Here is a 27234-nt window from a genome sequence, read left to right as displayed (position 1 = left end):
ACTCTTCCGCAGGAGACGGTTCGGTGTCGGCAGCGTCCGGCTGTGCTGCGGGGTGGAAGCAGGGCCTGCTGTGCTGCGGGGTGGTCGTGGCCTGCCTGAGGGGCACGACCCACGCAGTGCCCAGGCCTCGGCGTGCCCGGGGCTGCCCCTCTTCTGCCTTGTGAGCTGCCCAGGGGATGCCGTCGTGCTGCAGCACAGGCTGGAGCTGCCACATGGAACAGGGCCGCGTGTGGCTCGGCTTCCCATCAGCTCTCTTTTTTCTACTTTCTACCCATGAACAGTGAAGTGAGCTGAATGTGAGGCACCTGGAAGAGAAAGACCCCCTGGGATCTCAATGGGGCATTATTTATGTAAAGCTCGCTGCTATCTTAAATGTGTTGTTAGGTGTATAGGCCCAGACGAAGGTTAAGATCCCAAAATGAAGACTGTCGGAGGAAAAGTAGGGAGATGATTTACAACAGCAGTGTTAATATTTTCCAAATCCTTTTCAGCCATAGTTACAGCTCCCATTTATTCTGTCACTGATTAATTTGATCAAACATTGTGAACAAATAATTTGTATTAAAAATCACGCAAGTTCCACCCTTCGTGTAGTTCGCTCCGGGCAGGTATTTATTGGATAATATAGTCTCAGACTAGTGAATGTTGACATTTAATTAATACGGAAGCTTAGCACTGTGAATATGAAGAATAGAAAAGGGCCCAAGAAAATCCTGTGATAATGAAAGGAGATGACAACCAGGTTCTGCCAGTCAGCCAGTTCTGTTGACATTGAAGGGTCAAATGTAGATATCTGGTGGAGGGCTGCAAATAACACACTGCGGATCAGGGTTTGCATGTACAAATAGCTTCGTGTGCACTTATGTTGGCAGTGCTATGCTGGATATTTTTGTTGTGCCTGCACAAGGAAGATGCTACCAAATAGGGAGTGGCATAACATACTGAGACCAGTGCTGTGCTTATGAACGTGTACCGCACAGCCATGGGACTGCCTTCCAGGAACGATCCTGGTAAGGAAAATTAGGTGAGTAAAACAGCATCTGTTTGAGGGGATTAGCCATCGTGACCTACATACCTATGCCAGCAGAACTCTGTAGTAGCTCATAAGCACTGTGTGCTGTCTAAAGTGTGACGGGTAACATCCACCCCCACAAAAAGCAAACAAACACGAAGAACTTGATTGCAATAAAAGGAAAGCATTTCATCATAGAAATCTACAGGAACTGTTTCTCTTGTCATTCATAAATCACAAGCACGAGGATGTCTGAATTTTCCATTCCATTAACCCTGCAGTTCTTGAGTTTAGATGAAAACAGTTTTGGAGAAAGGAAACAGAATGAGCTATTCTGTGCTACATGGTGATGATGCAGTGAGACGTGCTAAATTGCCTAGCCATGTTGATGAGCATAAACCTGCCACTAAGTTCTATTCATTCTGTGGCTTACCTTAAAACAGGAATTGCATTCAGGATGCAGTTTATGGTGTGTCCAGGAAGGACACTATTCTTTTCTTAGATTACTGGGCTTTATTACTTCATACTGGGGTTTATAACTGCACCCCTGTACTTTCATCTATTCCATGCTGAAATTTGGCAGGAAAAAAAGAACAAAATAATAACAATAAAAAAAAAAGATAAGTCTGTCTTCCTCTGTGTCACACTGAGATTGGACAGAGAAGTTTCCACTGAGTGGAAACAGATATTCCATTAAAAGTCCACTGCTGCTGTGTAATTTAAATGCTTTTTCAGCACCGCAAACTACCTCAAGCCAAACAGCTGGTGTTGACTAAGAACAGTGTTTCAGACTGTTACATGCTGTGATTATTACTTCCCAAACAAGAGTTTATACTTCATTTTCAGTGAAGATTAAATTAATTAGGGTGGCAATGTGAGATGGGAATAAGGAGGTGAGTGAAATTAACAGTTTTCACCTACTCTGAGGTTTGTTTAATTAACTGTTTCCATTTGGAAGTGTTCTTCTGGGACTGTCTTTTAGCAGCAATACTTCTTTTTGAGCAAATATTAGGCTTTGCAGGTGACACACAAAACCCAAAAGCTCACCAGGAAGAGTTACTTCTGTTTTGGCTATATGTGACATGCCAAAAGGAAAAAAACCCCACGTTGAACAGACAGCAACGATGTCTTTTCATGGCATGCATTGAAAGGCAGCAGTAATCTCCTGATAAACAACAAGAATGGGAATTTATGAAGAAATAGTATTCTGCTTCTTTATTACACCTGAGGAAAGTCTTTCCTCGTGTTGCAGGGGAATTGTCACACTGAAGAGCTATTGATTCCTCTTTTCCTGATTGAAATATAGTGAACATTATCCTAAGCCATCAATATTGTTTGGAATGCTTCTCCTTCCACAGACCAAGGATTATTCCCCCATCATCAATAATAGAATGTAATGCGTAAAAGCTTAGCTCTGCATTCGCAACGCACTGCTGAGATAAAAAAATCTTCACTATTCTTACAGTTGCTCAGTGTTCCAGCAATCATTTAAAAATGGCATAAAAATGAAAAACGTCTTCTATAGAGACCAACCCCTCAGAACGTGATTGTACACAAGCACTGGTTGCCCTCACATGCCCTTAATGACCACTTATTGGCAGTAACATAACTTAAGGTTTAAATGGATGCTTAACTGGGCTTTTGACTACACAATAGCATTTGTAAAAAATCTAATTATCACGATGCAGTAGAAATTAGAAAGCAATTTGTAAATCTTTGGATCAGTGTGATTAATACAGTAAAACCACAGCAGCCCCAACACGTATGTAGCTCTACAGATGGGAGCAGCCCGCACCTAAAGGAACTGCCCACAAAGAGCTGCAGGTTCAGGACACAAAAGGTAAAGCAGCATTTGTTTGACCAGGTTTTCATTGCCACAGAGATGTGGTACACAGCACAGCCAGTGCTCCTCCAGCTCCACAAGGACGGTTTATATTCCACCAATTACGTGAACAATCTCTTCTCAGATTTGACCATCAACTGTGAATATATGTTGAGATTTGAATACATCTGTTATTTAAAATCATACGAATAGTACAGAATGAGTACATCTTAGTTTACAGTTTCTTCACAAGAAGTCCAGATGAGCATTTGGCCATCAGAGCAGGATCCCAAGGAATGCTTCCTTCCCCCAAACACAGCCTGGAATCAGAGTTTCCTCCATCCATGGCAGTAAAATCCAGATTCTTTTTTTTTTTAAATACATGTATTTTTGGTTTAAAACGACTGTATCAGTAACAGCCTCACAGAGACTGGAAGGTATTTTTTCCCTCTGAACTACATTTGAAAACAGTGGCTACAAAAGGAAAGAAACAGCGTGCAAACAACTGAATTAAACAGCAGAAACAGTTTGTGCCATTGCTCTAATGGAGCAGCCCTCCATATTCCCGGTGCTTTGCTTCAACACTCACCACTTCAAAAAAGAGCAATTTAGATGACACGTCTGCTATTCCAAACAAGTTACACACATACAGTTCCTTACCAAATTGCCCCTTAGCATTTGCTGACCAGGTGTATTGTTGCTCATCTGCCAAATTGCACTCTGCCTATGCAAAAGTCACCCATGAGCAACACTCGGCGGCATAGGACCAACGTCCAGAGTTGTGCTTTTTGACAGAAGCCTTTTAAAAATGTGTTTCCTTCTGTAATTTGGATATGACCGGAGCCACCCATATTTCATAGCGACAGAGAGGACAGAAGCATTTTGTTTCTGTGCAGAGCAGAGTACCTGTTTTGAGTTAGCTCTGGCTCGTCTGCCTCCCCTGAATGATTCTATTGATTTCAAGGGGTCTCCTCGCATGAGAACAGTGAGCACAGAGACTGGATGCTAGTTTTATTGTTTCATCCAACACAGATTCATTTCCTGGGATCGGTTATTCTGTGTGATGAATGGGAAGTGCAACTAAAAAATGGAACCTAGAAACCTAATGTTAGCAGAGACCCTATGAAAGTCTGCCTGTGAAATATGACCCAGAGCGCATTTCCTAACAGACAAAACTTGAGAATCATTTCTCACACGGGCAAGACTGTTAAAGTCAGTAATACTTTGCTTTTCCACTGCAGCCAGCAAGACTCCTGCAGCACAAAGGCTGAGCAAAGCAAAGACAGACAGATCTGCTAATCGGAGCAGCGCTACTTTCATTTACTGACGCCTCGTGCGTACAGAAGGTGGAATTGATTTAATTGCAAATGAAAGTCAAGAAATAAATTAATGGAACGGTACTAAATTTTGCAACAAAAATATGTTATGTGTGAGATATCCTTTTGTGTCCGTCGTCTTACAGAGAGCGAGACAAAGGAAACAGGGCAGGGGAAAAAAGGCTGTGCTGAAAGCACATGCAGAAATCAAACACAGGAAAACTGTTGGGGACTTAATAGTGCTAGAGGTAAATTGGCCACTATTCTTTGTATCAGAAAGAGACCAGAGTATTTGATTAAGTTAAACAGGAGCCATTTCTTTGTTCTCGAGAAGAGAGAAAGCAGCATTTCAACCAGACGGCCGAGACAGGGAACCCAGGAAAAAAATCTATTAAAGGGATGACAAAAGAGAAAAACACTTAGACTAATTCTGCCAAAATTCATAAAGCATCCTGAGGGGTTTATAAAGGCCGCGTTTGTCTCAGACACATACAGACCACACCACAGCAGAGTATTTAAGGTAGGTCCAAAGAACTGGAGATTTCTCAGCATTTTTAAAGTTCAAGGCCCAGTAAAGCCTCTGAAATGAGCCAAACAACTAAATGGACAAGGAGCAATCAAACAGCACAGCTGCGTGGGTCTGAAATTAAATGTTACAAAGACAAAAGCATTCCACCCCCAGAAACACAGAGTTTTTTCAAGGGGCACTGTAGATAGACAGGGCAGCAGATCTGATGGATGTTTGATCTGTTTCACCCAGAACAGGCGGCTCTCAACTGCAACAAAGGGGCCAGCGCTGGCAGAGCTGTAAATAAGAGGGTAAAAATCTGAGATCTCTTCAGATCAGTCACATCTCATCAGTACCCTTCTGCCTCCACAATCTATAATATTTACCAGTCAGATGGTAAAATAAAGCAAAACCCTGAGTGCACCTATATTCACTTCAATCGCTGCTCGCCCTAAAGCAAAAACAGTTCTAACCATCCACTCTCATTTATTCTTCACAATTTGTTATATGCTGAAACAATCAGCTGTATTTTAAAAAAGCCTAATTCTGCTGTTTCTGATGAATTCATACAGAGCATATTTTACAGCCATCTGTATACTGAACGTGTTTGGTGCAAACACCTCGCTCTTACTGGGACAAAACCGGAGTAGGTGGTGATTTGAGAGCAAAATATAGCCCACTAGCTTCCATATTTAGGCTAAATGCAAAGATTTATTAGTCCTCTAGGTAAACATTGACCTTGGCTTCACCTTGGTCAATATTTACTTCTCAGGTTAATAAATCTTTATATTAACTGCAATTGAAGTCACTCTCTGCTTAAGAGATAAAGACCAAACAGGACCTCATATGAAGACAGCATTCATCAGATAAACTCTGCAGCTTGATTTATCTTCTTGCCCACTTGTCTTAAAAAATGCTAATCCACGGATACTGCAAGATGTTTCTCTCTGCAAGGGGGGGGATTTTTAACCGGTCGTTCTGTGCACTTCACTTGCATTTTAAAGTCATGGCACATGTTTGTTTCTCTTGGGCTCAGGAATGGTGAATGTTTCCAGGGTATCCCTCGAAAATTTATCTTCATGTAGTCTATTTAGCTATGGGCAAAACATGCAGACTGCTTTACCAGTGACCACCCCTCTCAACCCCAGAGCTGGTCACTACTCAGTTGTTTGGAACACATCGTTATTTTGGAAAAAAAGGTGCTCGTTGGGGATGGTGAGAACGACCCTGCAATCAAACAGCAATAATAAATGAACCAACTAACAGGTGGTGACCTCGAAAACCAGGAAGCATTGAACTTATCAGAAGAGAAAAGACATCAAAGACAAAGACCCAACTACCAGGAATGGGGATCTCCATTCCTGCACAGGAAAGTGCCACGAGAAGCTGCTGGAGAAGGAAAAGATGAAGTTATAATTAAAGATTTCCTTGATATTAACAGCGAAAAGGGAAATCAGAAAAGAACAGCTCTGTACATCTCTTTGTGCAATTTCAAACACCACTGCACTGATGAAAATCCCACTGCGCTGTTTTCTCCACATTTAAGATGTACTTAAAATACAACCAACCAACGTACGTTTTGTCCAGGGGTCTATCTGGCTGAATCCAGACTAGATCGTACCTCATTTCACTTTCAAATGGATTCTGTGCGGTAGGAAGGATTTCTGCTTAACTGTTGTCCAAAAACAGAGGGCTTGTAGAGAGAGAATTGCTCAGATTACAGAGAAATTAAAAATGGAGCTTCCTGAGGAACAGAATCAAAGCAGCATTAACCTCAGAACCCAAACAGCCAAGCTGTTCCACTAAAAAAAAAAAAAAAAACAAAACATATTTAAGATCCCACTTAAATAAACATCAACCGCTTTACTCATACGAGATTCCCTTTGAAGTCAATGGGATTAGCCATGGATAAAATTCAGCCTAAATTCTGTGCGGAAAGACAGGTACAAAGTCCGCGAATCATTTAAATCCCACACATTCTCAGCATTAGGCTTAAGAGCTGCACAAGTCTCTCGTTCAGTCCTCAGCACCGCAGTGCTCATCAGCTGCAGATCCGGGGCAGGATGTGTCCTGTGACACACGCACGGACGCGTCCTGCGTTCCTCCCCTGCTCCGAGCTGTGCGTTCCGGGTCCTATCGGCTTCTCCACGCGGTGCTGACGAGTTTACAATCAAGTCTCGACGCCTTTCTGCAGGCAGCGCGGGGAAATGTCACGCAAACTCCATTAATAAATCATTCCACAGGCATAAACTACCGGAATGGCACAGCCAGCTCTTCTCGCAAGGCGGGATATTTTCATGGTTACGCGTGCGAGAACGGCTGGGCAAAATCTATACAAATACACAGAACCCCAATCCAAACCCCAACCCAAGCGATCCGCACACCTTTCTTTTTCCTTTTCTTTTTGCCCTTCGCTCGAAGCAGCCGCTTACCCGGCGTGCGGAGGGCTGAGCGCTGCACAGAGCCGCCGTTGGCTGCCGAGCGCTACCGCTGCCTCTGTGCGAGTGGCGGAGCTCCGCGCTCCCTCATTTCTGGTCCATGGAAATAAAACACACGCAGGGTTCCAACGCGACTCAAAACATCAGCCAAGATTTTCAGAGAATTCTTTAAAGGAGAAACGTAATATATATATATTTTTTCTTTTAATTTAGTGGCACGTGAATCCCGGGGCGAGAATTAACCCGTCTCTCTTTGAAGCCCGTACTGCGGGTAAACGGGAGTCTGAGAGAGGGAAGAGCGAACAAATCGCGGTGCTGACTGCCGATATTCTGCTGCATTGGCGGCTGTTGCCTGAGAGAGCCGGGAGCAGCGCGGTGCCGGGGCGCGCAAACACAGCGGTGCCGCACCTGCACCGCGCCCCGGTGCTACAAAGCGCAGCGCTACGGAGCGGGCGCTGAAGAGCGGGGCGGGGAGCGGGGCCGCCCCGGGAGGAGCTCGGCTGCCGCCCCATCGCGGAGCGGCGGCGTCCGCGGGGTGCGGGGGAGTTTTTCCCTCAGTAACGGCAGCGCCCGCGGTCCGAGCAGCGCCGCCGCGCCGCGGTGTCGCCTTTGTTTCGTGCGGCCCAGCGGCGGCGAAGGCGTCGCTCAGCGGGAGCACGGCGGCCCCGGGAGGCGCTGCCCCCTCCCGCACCGTCCCCTCTTCGGCCCCGGCCCACCCCGAGGAGACGCACCGCCCCGGAGCCGGGCACGGGGCGCGCCGGTGTCAGCAATAAAGCGAATTAAAGGGATTTAAAAATTAATTCTCCTCATTTAGCCACCGATCTGTTAATGAGGCGCGGAAAGCCCCGGGGATCGATAGTCGCGGGTGAAAACGAAGTAGGTGAAGGAGGTGCCTGCTGAACGGTAAAAGGTTTATAGAGGAAGTATCCGCATTTCGGACGATGTAAGCATACGGGACGGATCCGTATAAATCCTCCCCCGCTCCCGGGCTCTGTTTCCCATCAGCGGCCGCGGCGTTCCGCTCCGCGCAGCGCCGTGCAGAGCGGCATGGCCGCGCCATCCACCTGGGCAGCGTTATCCTCCCTCAGTTGCCAGCGCAGCCAGAAATGGAGCCCGCTGCCGAGTGCCGCGCCACGCAGGCACCTCCGCGTTCCCGTCATTACGTTTTACTGTTTTTAATGCCGGGCGAATCCCCGGGCCGACTCCGCGCACCCAGCGGTGCAGCGCCGAACCCCAGCGCCGGCCGCAGCCCCCCCCGCAGCGACCCGCTCCCCGCGCCGCGACATGGCGGGCACCGGGCGGCCGGGAAGCGGCGGCGAGGCGGAGCTCCGCGGGAGGCCGTGCCCAGCAGCGGGCGGAAGCGCGCAGCCCCTCGGCAGTGGTCGGGCAGCACCGCGTGCAGACGGAGCCTCAGCGGCATGAGCGGGGCGGTGGGGCCGCTTCCCGCCTTCGCGCCCTTTGTGTGGCGCGGCGGGGCGCCGCAGGGAGCGCGGGGCGGAGCGGGTTGTGCGGAGCCCGGGGGCCGCCTGGGGGGTGAGGGGCGAGGTGTGACAACGCACTCCTGCTTCAGCGTGGGGGGTGGGCAAGGCGGGACAGCTGGAAGAGTCGCCAGTTTGCTCCGTAGGTGTTGAAGTGTGGCGGGCGGTTCTCGCACCAAACCCGCTAGCAGTCTCTGTGCCGGGTGCCAGAGCCTGCCCAGCTGCCCCCAGGCAGAAACAACGTTATGGCTATTTTCTGTTCTTATTTATTTATTTATTTATTTTCCTGGAGGCCTTTTGGTACACTCTGAGATTTTAGATCATTGTTGCTGGAAAGCTCTTTAATGCAGGAGATAGACCATGTCCTTCATGTGCAGGAGGCTGTGCTTAGCTCGGCAGCCTCCTGGGCCGGGGCCTGCATGGACCTGGGCAGCCCCTCCAGCTCCGTCAGGCGTGTGCCGCATTGTGGTGTTCTGCCGGTGGCACTTCAGCCCCAGCCGCCCTCCTGGCACAACTGGCCCCAGTCTAACAGCTCGGCTGCAAATGGTGTGTTTTGAGATCTCCTGTGGGGAAACGTTGAGGGAACTGGGCTTGTTTAGCTTGGAGAAGAGAAGGCTCCGGACAGACCTCATTGTGGCCTTCCAGCACTTGAAGGGAATGTATAAACAGGAGGGGGAAGGGTTGTTTATGCGGCTGGATAGTGATAGGAGAAAGGGGAATGGTCTTAAACTGAGACAAGGGAGGTTTAGGTTGGCTATTAGGAGGAAGTTTTTCACACAGAGGGTGGTGATGCATTGGAACAGGTTGCCCAAGGAGGCTGTGGATACCCCATCCCTGGAGGCATTCAAGGCCAGGCTGGATGTGGCTCTGGGCAGCCTGGTCTGCTGGTTGGCGACCCTGCACATAGCAGGGGGGTTGAAACTCGGTGATCATTGTGGTCCTTTTCAGCCCAGGCCATTCTGTAATTCTGTGATGTGTACAACTATGAGAATAGTGCCATCTTTCCTTGCCGTGATGCAGCGCAAACAGTTCAGCATTTCTAACAAAATGAGCTGGTGAGGTGGGGAGGCCGGAGATAAACCCCCCAGAGCAGTGAATGAACAGCTGGCACTGGAGGGCCCCAGCAGAGCTCATCTCAGAGCAGCCACAGGAGAATGAAGAGCTACATGTTTCATTGCTGTTGTTATGACCAGGTAAACTGTTCAAAAAGAGGTCCTTTAAAAGCCACTGTGAGTGTTGGCTGTTCTGTAAACTGCTGCAGTATTTGTCAGTACACAGCCTGTCCTTCTCCCCAGTTTTGTTGGTGGGATGGGATGCAATGCCAGTAGGGCCCTATTGAAGTCAGTGGGAGTTTTCCATTATCAGCGTTTAATTTGGGGCAAGAAAAGTTCCACTCCTTTGCTTCCTTAAGTTAAGCCAAGGTCAGTGAGGACATGGTGAGCCCTCAGTGTTACAGAGCTGTTTTCTCAGGCCTGCAGATACTGTTCCTGCTTTAGGTAAACCAAATTGTTTTAAATTCCAGTTTCAGTAGATGTGATAATGGCCACCTATGAGGAGAAAGCTACAGTTGTGTATGGATCAACGTCCAGGAAGGTATGGGAGCTGCAGTTCGTTTAGTAGGTAAGTTTGTTACTTGGATGGAACACCTTTGTATGCGGACAGGCTGAGAGAGCTGGTGCTGTTCAGTGTGGAGAAGAGGAGGCTCTGGGGAGAGCTGATAGTGGCCTTTTAGCAACTATAGGGGGGGATGTAAAGAAGAGCGGACAGACTCTTTAGCAGGGTCTGTTGTGGTAGGACAAGGAGAAATGGTTTCAAACTAAAGGAGAGGAGATTCAGATTGGATGTAAGGAAGTTTTTTACAATAAGAGTGGTGTGGCACTGGCGCAGGTTGCCCAGAGAGGTGGTGGATGCCCCATCCCTGGAGACATTCAAGGTCAAGCTGGATGGGGCTCTGAGCACCTGATCCAGTGTAGGTGTCCCTGTTCATTGAATGGGAGTTGGGCCAGATGGCCTTTAAGGGTCCCTTCCAGCTCAAACAATTCTATGATTTTAGATTAAATCTCAGCCTCTGAGCAGCAAGTGTAGTCACTGTTGCTGGCTCTCAGTCCTTCTGCAATGATAGCAGTTGCTTTGTATTTTATTTTCCTAGTATGTTATTCACAGTAGTGTTAATAGCATCGTTTGCAATATTAATAATTTAGGATTGCTGTAAACGTGGGTTTAACTGTGTGTGGGAAAATATGTGGGATGGCCCTCACACACCTATGAATGATCTTACACAGTGCGGCCCATTTACAGGCATGTGGAGTGCGGTGAGGGAGCCTGGCCGGGCAGGTCCTGCCACCATGCCCACAAGAGGGGCACCGGCCCAGCAGCAGCGCAGCAGGAGGCGTCCTGAGGTGCACGGCTGGTCTGCCGTGCCTGGAGCTGCTCTAATGACATGTGAATGGCATGCAGGTGTCTCTGGCCTGCCTGGTAGTGGAGGAGGAAGCGAGGATGAGCTTTGAGAGAAATGAGGACGCTTTCCCTGAAAATATATTTTTGTGCTGGTAATGGCTTTCCCCTGAGTACCTCCACAAGAGATGAAAAGCAGTTAATGAGATGATGCTGAGATGCTTTTTGCCCAAGCACTTGTGTTGTGCTCCTTGCCGAAGTCGAGCCCTTGCTAGCTGTGCTGATGAGCGTTGTCGTGTCTCAACCCAGACTTTTTTGGGCTGGAAAAAAAGCTCTGAACAGGAAGGCGAGAGGGACGGTATCCCCTGGAAACTGCAGGGGGCACAGTGTCATTGCTGGAGATACGCCGGGCCTGGATAATGAGATGCTGCTAACTTGGCTTCCCTAACGAGAAACCAACATGGAGCGCTGAATGCCAGAAAATAAAGTCCTGGGTTTGATAATCACACCAGTGCTGAGGTCTGAGGCTGGCTTGGTGCTTTTGCCCACTGCTGCTTGAAAAGTGATACCTGCTGGAGTACCTTTTTCACTGTTGGGGGCAGTTGGTCATTGAAGGAGCTCTGCTGCCTGGGCGCTCCTCTGGCCTCACCTCGTGTAGCACAGGGCAGTGCAGCTGCAGGTGTATGAGCAGCTACAGCATCGGAGTGGACCATGAAGCGTGGGTGGCCGGTGCAGACCGACAGCGTTACTAAATCAGTGCTGTGCATTTCCTTCAGCTGCTGAACCTGGTGCTGAGCCAAGAGGCAGCTCCACGGGCAGCAGTGCGAGCTGACAGTGAGGCCTGTCAGGAAGCCCCGTGTCACATCACGGACGGAGCTGCCGTCACCCTGTAACACGGCGTTTGTTCTGTGCTCATCAAAAGGAAAATGCGATGCAGGGGGATTTGCTGAATCCCAGCATGAAGGATTTGAGGGGAGAGGTTCACTTCACCTTTTCAAAATGCTCAAAAGCACTTCGCGTTGACTACAAATGAAAAATAAATGTTTATGGAATACATTCTGCTAATAAATAATACTTTGAAATATGTTAGTTTGGAAGCTGAATGTATTCCCTGTTACTTTGGGTGTGCATCTGTGAGAAGCACTTCCCTCCCTGTTCAGGTGCAGCAGTACGAGGAGTTCGAGCACGCTTTCAGTGCGTGGGTATAGGTACAGTCATTCCAATGGCATCCTCTTGTTTGTTATTTTTTTTTCCCCTGTAGAAATGCCTCATACAGCTGACATCACCAGCTCAGCAATCTACAATGCTGAATAATCGTAAACATGTTTGTCCTACTTATTCCCCTGGAGGATTTTTCTGCTTACAATATTTAAAGGAATATGTCCTTGCTGTGACATGGGTGTATTTCAGAAATACTCGAAGATCGTACTAATTATGAAGTTCATAGCTTCAGCAATGATTTTCCCACAGCTAAAACCCAAAGTGTTTTGCTTGTAGACAAAGAACACTGCCAGTTGAAAATGCTATAACTGTCCGAGCAAAAATACTTGTTTTATTTATGGAAGGCATCATCTGATACTAAATACGTAGGCATTAAGGGAGTGTTTTGTCTTCAAACTGATGAATTAACTCTGGAAACGCTGGTTTCTTGGCATCTCTGTGAAGTGCAGCTGGCTCAGTAACTAGTTTGACACTGCTCGAGAGCTTGCTTTGCTGTGCACCTGTGGTAGTGTTGGGTTATGTAAGCCTTTTGCCTTTAATAATTGTCTGAAGGACTGAAGATGCAGATTTTTTAATAAAAATGATTTATATGAAAAGGGTCGCTCTTAGTGACAGTACAAGGATCAATTACTGTTGTGTGGGGTTAATGTTTATCCTTGGTAGTGGTGTTTGCAGCTTATCAGTCATACAAATGTCCCATTGTGCCATGCTTTATTCACATACCTTCCTACAAAGTTGGTTCATAAGGAAATGTACTAAATGCTAGCTGGGAGACACCAGTTGTGTCAGTACAGTCATCCTCCTAGTACAAAAAATGAGATTCTTCCATTTATCTTAGCCCTTCCAATAGAGAAGAACCTGCAAAGTGCTTTCCAGGCGTGGAGTTACTCCTGTGGTGACAGGGGAGTGGTCAGAGAAAGCAGGCAACGCTGACTCGTGCAGGTGAGTTGTGGCTTAGGGCTCAGTGAGAGGTCAGTCCTCACCAAGGTCTGTGCCCTGTGAGCTGACGAAGTGCCTTACCCGCTGCAGCAGCAGTGTAGCTGTAAGCATGGAGCAGCTGCGCCAGGCAAACCTGAGGGGATTCTTTGTTCTACCTCCACTCTATGTTGTCAGCACCTTTCTGCAGCTGTGGCCAATCTCTGGTATTTCTGAGGAAAACCAAAGCAAATAGTTCTGTTAATCTGGCTTCATCAGGTCCAGCACTTTCTACAGATTTGTTTTGTCATCGATTATGAGCTCAGCGTGAAGCTCTGCTGTGATTACTGTATTCTCATTGTGTCTTGGTCAGTGCCTATTACCTCAAAGGATCGTACGACCTTCCTCTGTGCCGGGTTGCTTACAAAGTGCCCTTTTCTACCTGAACACCTGTTTGAAGGAAAATGTGTGGGAACTTTGTAGCTGAGAGTATTCAGTGCTCTTCAGTCGAGTTTGGTTAAAGCTGGCAGGAAGGTCAGTGGGCTGGACATGTCTGCGGGCACACAGTGCCTGTGCATCTCTCCTTCCTTAGGAAGTGAAGTTGCAAATGAAATCTATATCTTCTCCTAAGATTAGAAGCCAAATTATTACATCTGTGTGTGTGGGAGAAATCCTTCTGTTATGACTCCGGTACTTAGCAGGAGAAGGCTGAAAAACAAAACTTGGAAAAACAATTGCTGTCTTAATGGAAGGCTGCAAAACTTACGAGCCTGGCCAGTAACCATGGAGGAGCTGTGTTGGGAGGGGAAGGGAAGAGGCTCTGCAGCCCAGCCTGGCTGTGTGATGGTTCCTTGGCTCAGACTTTTACGACTTGTTTCCCAAATCTTTCTCACTTCTGTGGAGCTGTCTGTAAGGAAGATGAGAGGTCTTTGAGAAGTGGACATCAAGACTGAACATAGTAGTGTTCTCAGGAATGCATTGTACTGCAGCAAAATGAATTCCTTTCACTCAACATTTCCATTCACGCCCTGTGCCACAAGCTTGCTTTCTGGAGCTCACATGAACTGACCCTTCTGTTCTGAAAGAATGATTTCCTGAGAAACTGATTTTCAGAGTGGTCTTCTCTCCTTCCAGCACTACCTGTATTTCTGATTACTGTGTGAGCATTCCAAAACATCCTGTAGGACTGTGACCACTTAGTGCAGCTTGTAGGAATAACCCCACCTTTATCACTTTCTGCAGCTCTTAGTGCCATGTGCGAGCTGTGCTGACCAAAATCCTTGTGCAGATCATCGCCAAGTATGTTGAATGAGAAATAATCCCAGAAGTTTCACCCAGGGGAGTCTCTTTCAGATCCTTGCTCATATTACTGCATCTTAAGTTTTGGTGTTCTTCGGTAAGGTGGGTTTGGTCTGTTTAATGTATGCCTCGTTAATTTCAGGTAAAGCAAGCAAGTTGTGTGGCACTGAGTTGGATGCCCGGGAGAGATGCAGTGGCAGAGCGCCCATCGTTGGAAGCACAGTTTGGCAGTTTCCTGTGTTGCCCAAGGAACTGGGACTGCCCGGGCAGAGAGCTCAAGGTGAGAAGTGTGAGCTGGCTGTGGGTGGAGGCCAGCACAGGGCAGGAAGGGGGTGAGCTCAAGGAGGAGCAAAGCTCGGTGTTTGCTCAATCGTGCCTTTGTTCCAAGCAGGGATGGGATCTGAGGTTCCTCAGTCTCACTGTTCTTCTGCAGTCACCAATAGCTGAGAAATTTTCTGGTGAGCTGTGCCTTTTGTTCCCATCCAGTGTTGGTCCATGCGGTTATAACAACCCACTCTTGCTGGCAGTTACTTCCTTACCCTAAGGATGTTTGTGGTGGACCAAAGGATGTCAGCCCCAGTGTGTGCCTCGTGGGTCAGCATGAGTCCATGTGATAGAATTTTTTTTCTAATGTAAGAAACTTCAAGCATAAAGAATGTATGAAAAAAAGTATTACTAAAAGTGCAAGGTCAAGCCATGCAAAAACGTGGCACCTCAGAAATGAGCATAACTTGCAGGACTTTAATTGAGCACCTGTAGGTCACACCGTGTGCACGGATTTGATTCCATGTCCGTACATGTTTTCCATGAGTATCGTTGAGCAAGGTGCCTATTCTAGGGAATAAACAATGACACGTGGTGAAAGAGGGGATGGACTGCAGTCTGATTGCATCATTTGTTGTAGAGGTAGCATAGTGGAAATGCTAAGTCATGGCTTGAACCAGTGACTGAGCACCTGGTGGGAAGGCAGGGCCAGCCCAGGGGAGCTCAGGTGCATGAAACCTCATTTAAGGGTTGGCAGTGGAGGCAAGGCTCTCTTGCTGAAGATCCCTGTCTACTGGAAGCCTTCTGAAGGTAAGCAGTTTTTCTTCCTTTGTTCCTGTGTCTGTGGCTCCTGAATTTGGGTTTGTTCTCATTTGCTGTAGCCTAGGATTGTGCTATTCCACTACTGCTGCTGTACTTTCCATAGCGTTACAGGTGTTAAAAGCATTGTGTAATGTTTAGGGCAGTTGAATGATGTTCTGTAGAACTGGACTCTATCCTGGGCATTGCTACAGGTCTCTGCATTTTCCTGGTCAGATTATTTAATAAAAAAGATCATCTATAGGTTATCACTGTTTTCATATTTGTAAAATAAGTCATGTGGGAATGCTAGATGCTCAAAGGTGATGGTGACCTAATGGGAGCTGTGCTTTGAATCTGTGAAGTCCTATATACCACAGGATCCTTTGGAGAGCAGGCTGCTGGCATCAATAAGTGTTACTTACTTTTTCACCTAATCTGTCCGTGTTCAGTCTGTGGTGTATAAAATGGGAGTAATAATACCATCTCCTGTCTTCCAACCTAGGAGAACAATAGTAACAAATCAGTAAAGTGTTCTGATATAGCAATGAATGCTCATAAAGAAAAGAGGGATTCCTTTTTTGATGGTAGAATTTAAACAGCACATAAAAAGAATGTCTTGGGTTATACCTTGAGAGCAGGAAGGAAACAAAATGCTAAGCTGCTCAGTAAATTAGCAGTGCTTTCTCTGCTTGGAATAATGTAGAGATGTTGTGGAAGAACGGTGTGTGACTGTAATGAGAGGTCATATACGGAAACCTAGTGAATATTCATGCTTCTAGAGGCAGATAAAAGTTGCACAGATACTTAGTTCTATTATTTTCCCAAAATAAACGTTGTTAATCCACTAATGTGAAACATTTTATTTCAGGAAATTGCATGAAAGATTATTTATCAGGAAAACATAAAGAGCATCACGTGCTGTTGTGTGTCCATTTCCACATACTCCCTCCCTGCCTGTTGCCACATCCATATCGTAAATCCTCTACATTGTTGCTCTCTAAGGAACTGTGCAACTGGTTCATTGTTCGTATGTCAGTTTGCATATGCAAATGACATGATGCCATACATTTCAGCTTCAGAAAAAGCTGTTTCTATAATCAGGAAAACTAGCAATTAATGAGCTGGGAGCAGGAGCAGATACTGCTGTGGGCAGGAACAGCAGGCTTTTGTGCCCTCTATGACTTTCTGTATATCCGCTTGGCTTTTAAAGCTGCCACGTTGCTGAGACAACCCCTGGTTGTCTGTCTGGTTGATTCTGCCTTCCAAGGGCTCAGTGCTATGCAAACATGCAATTGAAAGCTCACTGGCTCCAAAAATGAACTTAAAGGTGGGGAGGCTTGATCTGAAAAAGTATGTAAGAGAACAGCGAGCTTTTAGAGGTCTCATTTCTTCAAGCAGTTGTGTTGCTCTCCAGGTTGTCTTACAGCTGAAGGAGGGAAAATAGAGCAGCAACAACTGAGGCAAGCTTTCATCAGAGGTAAGCATGTGTATGAGCTGGGAGATGCCGTGTAGAGGAACACAGAAAGGAGGTGTTGCCTGCTGAAGGCTTGCTTTGCCATGCTGTCTGCGTATACTTCCATGTAGTCCTTATGTTCTGCTACCTTTATTTAATAGCAGCCTACTCTGGTACAAAGTAACATACTGTGCAAGTGCTTTTGGATTGTAGCATGGTATTTTAAAGGAAACACATATGTTAGTGAACAATTCAGAGAGGAAATGAAAAGAGGAAGAGCATCTGGAGCCTTGAGTCTGGGCTGGAGCTCTGTTTGTGGTTGATTTAGTACTGCTGGGCCTTTGCAATCAGGTCTGGACTTTGTGCTTTTGAGTAGGTGCCCCAAGTACTCCCCAGCATGGCTGAGTGTGCTCTGCTCTGGGCACAGCGCTGTGCAAAGCCCCAGTTTGAGGGCTTGGGGAAAGGACAGCTGGATTTCTTTGACACCAACTCCAATTGCGGCAGCCACAGCCATGAGTTTTACATCCCTTTCAGTTCTTCCCAACCTTCTGGCAATGCTGATGCCCAGAGCAGCTGTGTGCATTTACCCAAATTTAGTCACCCAGAGGGAGGGAGGCTGGGGACTCCTGTCTCCCCAAGGGTTCTGTGGTTCAGTCACTTTTCTGAGCTCGAGTAAAGGCGGTAAATCTGCTCCTTTTATAGATTTAATGGAAAGGTTTGCGAGTGTCTGTAAAACAAACTGTTACACCACCTGTGGTGATAATAAATATTTTACGCTCTGCAGAAGTGAATTTGTCTTAACAAAGCTCTTGGTTACAGTTACCTGCGTGTTTCTGTTTAGCTTGTGCACGTTTGCTGTATCTGCACATCTGAACAGAGCTGCCAGAGCATTCCTGCCTTTATTCAGCTCCTCTCGCTATTTCCTGTGGGTGCGTTTGCTCAGCATCCCAGTACTGCTGCATGCGCTGCCCTCAGCATCTCGGTGTCCTTGGTGAAACAGATTCAATGGGCTGTGCGGCTTACACATGGGCCAAGTCTCTCTTTGGATCTCTGTTTTATTATTTAAAGAGACAGTTTGATATTTTGCAGCCTTCCATTGATTTATCAGCGTGTCCTGGAAATATAGAGTGAGTTATCTTTTGCTATCAGGGACGTAGTTCATGTCTCCTAATAAGTAATATAGGCGTTATCTCTGTTTAATGTAGAAACGCCCGCCCTTCCTTGCGCCTTGGTGCTGTATATTGCATGCTGTCTAGATCTAGGCAAACTTAAAAGCAGCCTGAAAGACATTTGATGGGATCAGCCTGAAGGTCAGTTCTTTGTTGTCTTTGGAGCTTGACATGAATAGTTCCAAGGAAAGAGTAGAACCAGAGAGATGGGAAGGGACGTGGATTTTTTTCTTCAGACTTGTTTTTCCCAATATATATTCAAAATGATAAAATTCTTCAGGAATGTAAACTGAATATGTAAAATGTAAAGACAGAAGACATCCACCTCCCCCCTTTTTTTCTTTTAATTATTTTTTGGGGGCGGGGGGGGGGGATGTAGCAATTTCCTCTTTGTGTTTTTTTTTTTTTTTTCTCTTCAGTTAGAAGGACATTTTATTCTGCTCTGGGGTATTGACCGTTCTAATCCTCAAAACATGCTGTTCAGACCTCCTGGAGGTTTCTGCCAATACAGCTCATTCAGGCTTCCAGGAGTGCAGGGAGAGGAAGGTATTAGAATACATGCAACACTTGTGGAGGCCAAAGGTACTGGAGGTTGAGTGAGGGGTAGGTCCGCTGAGGGCCATTAAACGTAATGGTCCAGATGCAGTTGCGTTAGTGGGGATGTGGGCTCTGAATGCAGGCTGCTTGGTGGAAGCAGGAGGTTTTGAAGTATTACATATTTGTGTTTGAAGATGCTTTTATTTAGTGTATGGCTGGTTTCTAAATACAAGTCATATATGAATACTGCAAATGTATCAGTTGTTTTCCTTTCTCAAAAGACAGGAAAGAAAGCGTGCCCAGCTGTTCCTGCCCTATATGAAGCTTTGTCTGAATAATACGTAGGGGAGTATGAGAGCTTCGTGTTTAGGCCGTCTAGACTTTGCTCTTTATGAGTGACTGCTTCTTTTCTTTCTGGAAGTCTAGTACAGTTCTACAGTGATGAGTAGACCAAGCGTCTAATGCACAATACATGAAATTTAGACGGACACAACTTCTGTACGATAACACCACTGAACTGAGCATTGCTGGCAGAGCAAGTAAAGGAGCGTACATATGGGTTATGTGAGCTCCAATATTTAGAGGCAAAATGATGAAAAGAAAGAAGAAAAGCAAGCTGCTTATGGAAATCATTTTCCTGCTGTCCTGGGTCATAAATAATTTGTGCCAAAACATGAAGAACTAAAAATATTTCTTCAGTGCAGGTTTGACTTTTCCAGTATTGGACCAGGCTGCTAAGTTTGAACAACTGCTGAGTGCACAGGTTATGTATATATGCGCGTGTGTATATATATACGCTTATAACTTATTTATATATAACCTATAACAATTAATTACACCATCCCCTGAGGGTCTGATGGAATATCTGTCAACTCAGCTACAGCCACGAGTCTGATCAGCCTTTAACATTTTACAAATGAATGAAGAAGCTGCACCCATACACAAAGATTTAATTCCTTTATAAAACCCAATGACACTACTGACTCTACGTGAACAAGAACATGTGTTCTTTTATTTTAACCCGTATTCATTGTCCTTTAAAGACAGTGCAAGTTTTGATGGTGCCTTTATGTGCCATCATTCTCTTCATAATGTGAAAAATGCTTTCATGTTTCTGATAGGGAAATGATAATTTGCAATCTTGAAGAGATTGTCACATAAAGGAGACTGCATGCGCTGAGCTGCATGTGCTGCACAGATGAGGTAATGTCTGTGGTGCACACCAGATTAACCTGGTTGGAGCACAGAATACCGCTTTAATGATGAATTAAAAAAACAAAGGGGTGCGTGTGTGTGTGAACATATTACTGTGGGCAAAAGGGTGAACTCCTCCTCAGAGAAGGTTAAACGTGAGAGAAAGGGGCTGTGCTGCAGAAATGAACGGGGGAATTAATGCATTGTCAGAGGGAGTTCGGAGAAAAAGAGGATCGTCCTGAGTTGATGTGTGACTTAATGAGGGGCTGGAGAAATGGAGTGGAGGTGTAGAGGGGAAACAGATAAAAATAATTCCAGTTTCCTCTTCCCATCCGAAAGCCAGGTGTTACGTATTTTCTTTGCCTCTTGAGTCTAATAAAAGACCTGTGAGAGTTGATGAAAATATTTTTGTCTCTGTGTTCTATTTTTCCCCAATAATAGAAATTTCAAGGAAAAGAATGAAACACCGTGGTAGTCCTGAAGGCATTTCTTTAGATGATGTAGATTGGAAATTATTTCCTTACAGGGCGAACGGTATAATCCCAGATCAGAGTTCAGCTTTTAAGCCAGTTTTGATCTATTTTCACAAAACTAAGACTAAAGAAATTTAATTGCCAGATGGTTTGAGAATCTACTTCCTATTGCATGTGCTAAGCTGGGCTGGAACATACCCTTTGGAGAATAATTGAGGTGCAGTCAGTGGATATACTACCTGCAATGGTGTGCTTTGTGTACGGAGCGGGGGAAGAGCAGCCTTCGTAGACGACTGCTCTGAAGCTTCAGAAATGTGGCACAGTATTGAGTATCTGTATCATTTTTAGCAAATGCTGGGACTTTGTAGCGTAATGATTGAAAGTATTTACATTTTCCAGATGGTAGGAATTTCGGTCTCTGTTGCGCAGAAAAACTTTCTGCTTTAATTATATGTATGTCTTTTAAACTGGAATCAGAAGCTGCTTCACTGACGTGCTCCATTTATCATAGGAGTCCACCTTCAGAAATAGATTTTTCATAACTGCAGAAATAGAAAGACGAGTGGAGAGATCAGTCCTGTTAATTAAAGGCAGCCAGAGAACTGATGTGGACAATCACAGATCTGAGCGAAACCTCACTTGTCTGCTGATGTACCATTACTGTGATTAACGATGCAGTACATTTATACTAACAGTCCAAATGACTATATTAACATTGTAAAACTCTTTAAATGAAGGTTTATATTTGACTATCATTTTTGATAGCCAAGTGGCTATTAAAGAACTGTATTCGCTGTCAGTGGTTTTATGCCAGTTGATACCAATCCTTTCCTCTAGGGAGACGGCTTGGTAGACTCCAACCCAGGGCTCGTTCTTGACATCGAGCTGCAAGTGCCATTGAGAAATGATTTGCATTAATGTCCCTTCCTGCACAACAACTGCGGAAGGGAGTGCAAGGAAGTATGTATCGCTTCTTGCTTTGCTTCGTGTTACGCTTCAGAATAGGAGTGATCCTCCCCGTATCTCCCAGCCCAACACTGCCAGCAAGGCAGCCATCGAGTGTTTCATTTCAGCTGCTGACCTCAGGCTACCACTGCGCCTTTTGTGCTCGGGGAGTTTCCCAGGCACCAAACTCTACAGCAGTGCTGTGCAGGGTGTGTGTGACGGGCCTGAGGCTGCTGGGAAGTGCTGGTGTTACTGTAAATGCGCAGCAAATTCAGCACGCGGGAGCATTGGGTGCAGCGTGTTTCCATTCAGCCTCTGTTTTACAGTCAACCATACTGATGGAGAAAGGAAGCTTGAAAAGAAACACTTAAGTTCCCTTTATGGAGCTGAAGGTGCATTCACTTCTCTGCAGGTGGTTTTTTGTTGGTTTTTTTTTTTTTTTTTTTGCAGTTTTGAACACCGCACTACAAATTGTATGCCAAAGAAATGCTTCCATCTCACACTGTCCTCCAGACCAGAGGGATTATATGGGCTTTCAGAATCTTATTATACGTGGAGAAATGCACATATCTTGCCTGAAGGACATCTCAGAGAAAACTCGAGAACAGCTGCCTGGCAGAGGGCAGCGGTGGATTCTTTGTGGACTGCTGAAGAAGGTTGGCACGAATTACAAGGCTGAAGCACAATCCAGAGCAGGAGGACAGAAGGGACGTCCCCATGTTTGGAATCAGCCTGCTCCACAGCTGGTGGCTGCAGCAGCACCAGAGATGGGTGCTGCCAGGTGGGCGGTGGGACTGCTGCCCTACAGCCACGTCTGTCTGCCACCACCCCGCTCCTTTCCCATTAGTGTTTCCCTCCAGAATGACTGTGACTTCCAGGGGCACCTCTGGGAATGTTTCTTTGGCACACGCACCAAAGGCACCTCTGATTGTTTTGTTTGTTTCAAGATGAGTTGTGTACCTGCTGTTTGCAGCCCCTGCCCCGAGGCCACGCTCACAGGCTGTCAGCTCCTGGAGCCGAGGATCCGTCCCTTCACTGCCATAGAAAGCAAAACCCCAACCTCGGTGAACTTTGGCATATTTTCCTAATTGATGCGAATGAGATGAGAGGGAAAACTGACTCCTGTGACCTCCACAGCATAACTGTGTACTGTGTGTTGCATGAATAAAGGGGTGTGCCATAGCTGCACAAATGTGAACTGGCACCATTCTACCCTTAACAGCTTTGCTCTGTGTCATCCAGGTAAACCAACAGCTGTTACCCTTTGCTCCTCTTCTGCTCACCTCCCACATACGTGGTTCGATTGCATGATGCAGCCTGGTGCATCTCACAGCATTGCTGGGCTTCTTGGTCCATCAGTGCAATTGTCCAGGACAGAGTGGGCCGAGCACCAGGGCAGGTCCTTATGTGCTTTGCTGTGCTGTAACCCACCCACGTGTGGATGTGGGTCTGCATTGCAGCTCACTCATCAGAGGGATCGGTGCAGGCAGTGAGCGTACACGTGCAGAACGAGCACGAAACACCATTGCAGGGGGGATGGATTCCTTCAAGCTGATTTTGTGGATTTCTTTCACAGTAAAAAATGGGTGATACTGCAGAGGCTTTGAGCATAATTGGTTTTACGTTATATGTTTGTGGAAGAAGTAGGCTTCCCATGCTCTGATTTCATTAAGGCTTCTGTGCCTGGCTCTAAACAAGCTCCTGCCGTATCTCACCTCTCACTGAAGGAGTTGGAGCAATCCACACCAAAGCGCATCACTGTCCTGCATTGCTTCAGCCAATTCAAAGTTGAAATGTTTACGCTTGTGTTTTAAGTTATGTATTTAAAGCTCTTTCTTCTAGAATTGAGAAGAAGGTCAAAGAAAGACAGCACGAGCTGAGCCCCCTTTCCTTGCCCTCGATTAGGATAGAGTTTCCCCATTGAATGGAGGAGCGGAATGGTACTAATTATGCTCTAGGAACACAAGCACATATTGTATGTGTGTGCTGGAGCCCCATTTGTTCTGCCCTCATCTGGTCTGTGGGAATGGATGAGGCAGTCGGAGGGATGTTTGAGCTGTGGGAGAATCAGACAAACAGGCTGGAGATGCTGCTCAGGAGAAGGGCTGTCCAAAGGGCTGTCTTGGCACTGATGGTACTTAATATAGTCAGAATATATTACCTCCCAGCAAGCGAGCCTTTGGTGAGAGGTCTGACTCACCTCTTGTGGCTGCTGTTGTGCTGTAGAGCTTTTAGTACAGCTGTACATTCAGTGCAAATCAGGATATTCTTCTGGAAGCATCCTAAATACTGAAATCTATGATATGCATATATAAATACACATACGTAATATACATATTATGTATGTGGGTAATATGTGTACTTACATAAGGACTTCCACCACAGTATGTTCAGATCCATAATTAGAGACACTGGAAATATGAGTTTGTGCCAGCATTGTTAGAACAGCAGCACCTTTTAGTTTCAGCAGGACAAACCGGTGTGCGTTACTGCTGGTGCAAATGTTATGCTTGAAGAGCCAGGTTCAATGCCTATTGTGTTCAGAGAGAGCCTTTCCTGGGCGTTGGGTCGCACTTTGATTTCGAACTGAAGGTAGCCGTAGCTAGAAGCCAGTTCAAGTGCCTTTGGGCTTCTTTTGATATGTGGAGTGTGTTATAAAATAAGTAATGGTGGGAAGGAAGGGCTTGTGCTTGGCAAAATGGGCTTCCTGCTTTAGAAACACAAGACATAGTATCACTTATGTCTTAGCGCTGTCAATCCTAGCTATAGAAAAGTCACAGTTAAAGCAAGATCTGTCTGTGGCCAATGCGAGGTGGGAACTGCTGCAGAGATTGAAACACCGGAGCATGGCACTCCGGGCAGGGAATTGGTTTGGGAAGGTGAGGGCACGTGTTGTGCAAGGAGCAAGGAGGGGGGGCCTGAAGTGCTCCATGCGAGCAGCTGGCTCAGGCACATCGAGCTGCATGGGAGGTCCACTTAAAACCACTTTGTTTAGCAGAAAAGCAACAATTAGGATTAAAAGCAGTTTGTCTGTTAACATCTAGAATTAATTTCCTGGCTCTGACTTCATGTTGGCATCTGCATTGTGAAAGAATTAAAGCCAAACTTTGGTCAAACATCCGCAGAGGATCTAGAAAGTAGCAGAAGTGTCTCTGTATGTGATCCCTGGCTGGGGTCTGTGAGCTCACTGAACTTCTCCACCTCCCGTTGTCAGGGTGGGCTGTGACGTGTGCCTCTGGTTACGCCGGGCTGTGGAACTGCGTTTCCTAATAGCTGGGAAGCCCCATAATGGTGCAGCTCTCTTCTTCAGTTGCTCCACGTATTGAGAGAATGCAATTCTAGAAACACGATGTTCAGTTAAGTCCATTGGCTTCCCCTGTGGCCTCTCCCTTCCCAGACAGCTCAGCTCAGGTGCTTTTTTCCAGAGCACAGCCCCTGTAGTTATTTGTGCCGTGACCCTGCAAGAGGTGCGCGTGCCCTGGTGCCCCGCTGTCCTATTCCTTCTACATTCCTTACATTGGCTCCCTACAAAGCAAGGACCAATTTAAACCACTCGTTCTGTTTTAAAGCACTTAATAGCAATAAAGCTTGGCTATGTTTGAAGACCATCTTCGGCCTTCACCTTTGGGTATCTGTGCTTGGCTCACCGCTTACTGTTTCCTGCTGGCCTGCTCTAAATTTGGAGGTATGCATCTTTCCTGGGGTGCAGCTTGCTTTGTCCCTCACCCTGCTGGAACAGCTTCTTGTTATTTTTAGTGTGTGATGGGATTTGATTACTAACAGTTCTACCTTTTTTTCTCTCCTTTTTTCAAGCTGTTTGACAGGAATGGACCAAATGCTGTCAGTATTCTCATTAGTAAATTTGCAGTCGCTCAGTGATGGAGTGCTGTGCCTTTGGAGGGGCTTTGGACAGTGAGTCCTGCTTGCTGCACAGGATCATAAGGAAGAGCAGCTCCTCTCTGAAGGTCTGTAAGTACAGAAAGCTGCATTTAGGAGAGCAGTTTGTGTTTAACATGTTTGTATTCTGATCTTCCTGTGTCTCCACACGCCCAAGGCCTGACCCTGCAGCTGGGTACGTGCTTGGCAGATGGGTGACTGGGCCATCAGCCTCCCCCTGCTCTGCCACAACACGGCCACTGTGTCTCGTGGAGGGGTGGGTAAATGGAGCTGCTGCCCCTCCCCCGTGAGGGCCATGGGTCCTAACTGGAGCCCCAGAGCCTGGGGGAGATTGGGCCATGGCACTGTGGGCCTTAGGGGAACGACAGTGCTTTCACATCCATCTTCCAGTCACTAAATCCCACTCCTTATGGATGGGCCAAGTTGGGTGCATCGTGTCACAGCCAAACGGGAGCCATGTACTGCAGGTGGGCGTGTGGGCTTTGGTGCTGTCAGCCAGTACCTGTGCAGGGTTCTGTACACCAGGCAGGATGCAGGCAGAAGGTGGCTGAGATTTTCTTACAATGAGACACTTTTTATGGGACAACAGAAAAGTACACAGAAAGGAAGTGAAGAGCTCCGGTCCTGGGCTTCTGATGCAGAATCAAGGAGAAATAGTGAAAATATTGGAATGGAGAATGGCAACAAGTGAAATCACATTCTAGTCTTGCATGGAAGTGTGAAACTGCTGCAAAACACCTGGCTCTCACAGCTCCGTTGACTCCAATGTGATGCATGCAGCTGAGTTGGTATGAACTCATCAGGCGGACGGGGAGCAGAGCAGATCTTTATGAATTGAAGCACATCGAGCGATAACTGAAATGCCTGAAAATCATCACAGCACTGATAGGTGTGAATTTATGCCAGCTCGCAAAGTACTTTTTGTATCTTAATTATTGAGGAGCAGATGATTATGTTATGTCATATCGCTGGGGGGGATGAGATTAGAAGCCCGGGGAATGGGAGTATCATTAGAGAAGCAAAGATGATGATATTTGCTTTGGGAAAAAAGTCCATAAGAGGTTGGCGTTGTACTGCAGTTACAGCAACAACTGCAGCCAGCAGCTGAGTGCCCGCTTCGACACGGCGCGCTGTGCAAACAACGATCATTGTGCACTTCTGGGCTCAGGTGCTAAATGGATTACTGGGAAACTCCCAAAATAAAAACGTGTGATCCCTACACGAAATGTAGCTGACGATTGAGAAGCACCGCTTTAATGGGTGATTTTTATTTTTTAGATTTTGGCATTAAAAATAGAATATAGGCCATTCTGCCTGGCTCAGCTTTTGATTATTCTGTTAAATAAGGACAGGGGATATTCATATTATGATATGTGCCAAAGCTAATATTTACCTTGTATAGGACATGACATAGAGGCAGAATCGCGCTGAGTGAAACTGAGAGCGGAAGAGAACAAACTCTTCTCAGAGTCCACTGTAGACAGAACAAATATTAATGGATTTAAATTGTCCTAATGCAGTCAGGAAATATACCTGGAAAAAAAGTCTGTCAGTGCTACAGAAGTGAGGCATGGGAAGGGTAGCAGAGGGACGCCTTGGAACTGCTCTCACCGGTAAGCATTAACCCACTTCTTGGCAGGGTTCACCTGCAGCAGGACTGCTCTGGGACAGATGCAACTCTTTCTTCAAGTCCTTTCCACCCCCATTTTCTAATGCTTTTAATAAGGCTGTTGTTTGTGAGTTTAATCTCCCACACGTCGTCTTTGCCACTTGAAGATGCTGCTCCCCAGCTCAGCCACTCGACTGTACACGTAGCCATGCAGCATGGGAGCCGTGCAGTAGCTCACACTGCTGTGGGGTGAAGGCAGCACTGCTGGCACTGCACAGCCGCTGCTCCCTGCTCTGCATGGTGAGATGGAGTGCACTGAGTTCCAGGACCAGCAGCTGCCATGGAGGAATCGAGATGGAAAGGAAGAGGTGAGGCTGAATTCTCCTCTAAGTAAGTTAGCCACTTTATTTTTTTCCCCATTACATGAGAAATACGAAAGTTTGAAAGACACCAAGAAGCAGGGATAGCAGAGACAGGACAGACACTGCA

The 27234-nt window shown here is 46.4% G+C and overlaps 1 long non-coding RNA gene across 2 annotated transcripts; it reads left to right on the top strand.

Moving 5' to 3' along the window:
* Nucleotides 1-9425: 9425 nt before the first annotated feature.
* Nucleotides 9426-26444, top strand: LOC112531962. 2 transcript variants are annotated; one of them, XR_005856218.1, is made up of 7 exons: nt 9426-9767; nt 10097-10194; nt 13028-13131; nt 14546-14683; nt 16883-16945; nt 21690-22481; nt 25053-26444. It is a non-coding gene; the product is annotated as an uncharacterized LOC112531962 (long non-coding RNA). The 2 variants fall into 2 exon arrangements; XR_005856219.1 differs by lacking the exon at nt 13028-13131.
* Nucleotides 26445-27234: the final 790 nt, after the last annotated feature.

The sequence above is a fragment of the Gallus gallus genome, chromosome 2 (assembly GCF_016699485.2).
Source record: "Gallus gallus isolate bGalGal1 chromosome 2, bGalGal1.mat.broiler.GRCg7b, whole genome shotgun sequence".
Lineage (NCBI taxonomy): Eukaryota > Metazoa > Chordata > Aves > Galliformes > Phasianidae > Gallus > Gallus gallus.
Note: the sequence above shows the minus strand (reverse complement) of the source record. Positions and strands in the feature narration are given on the sequence as shown.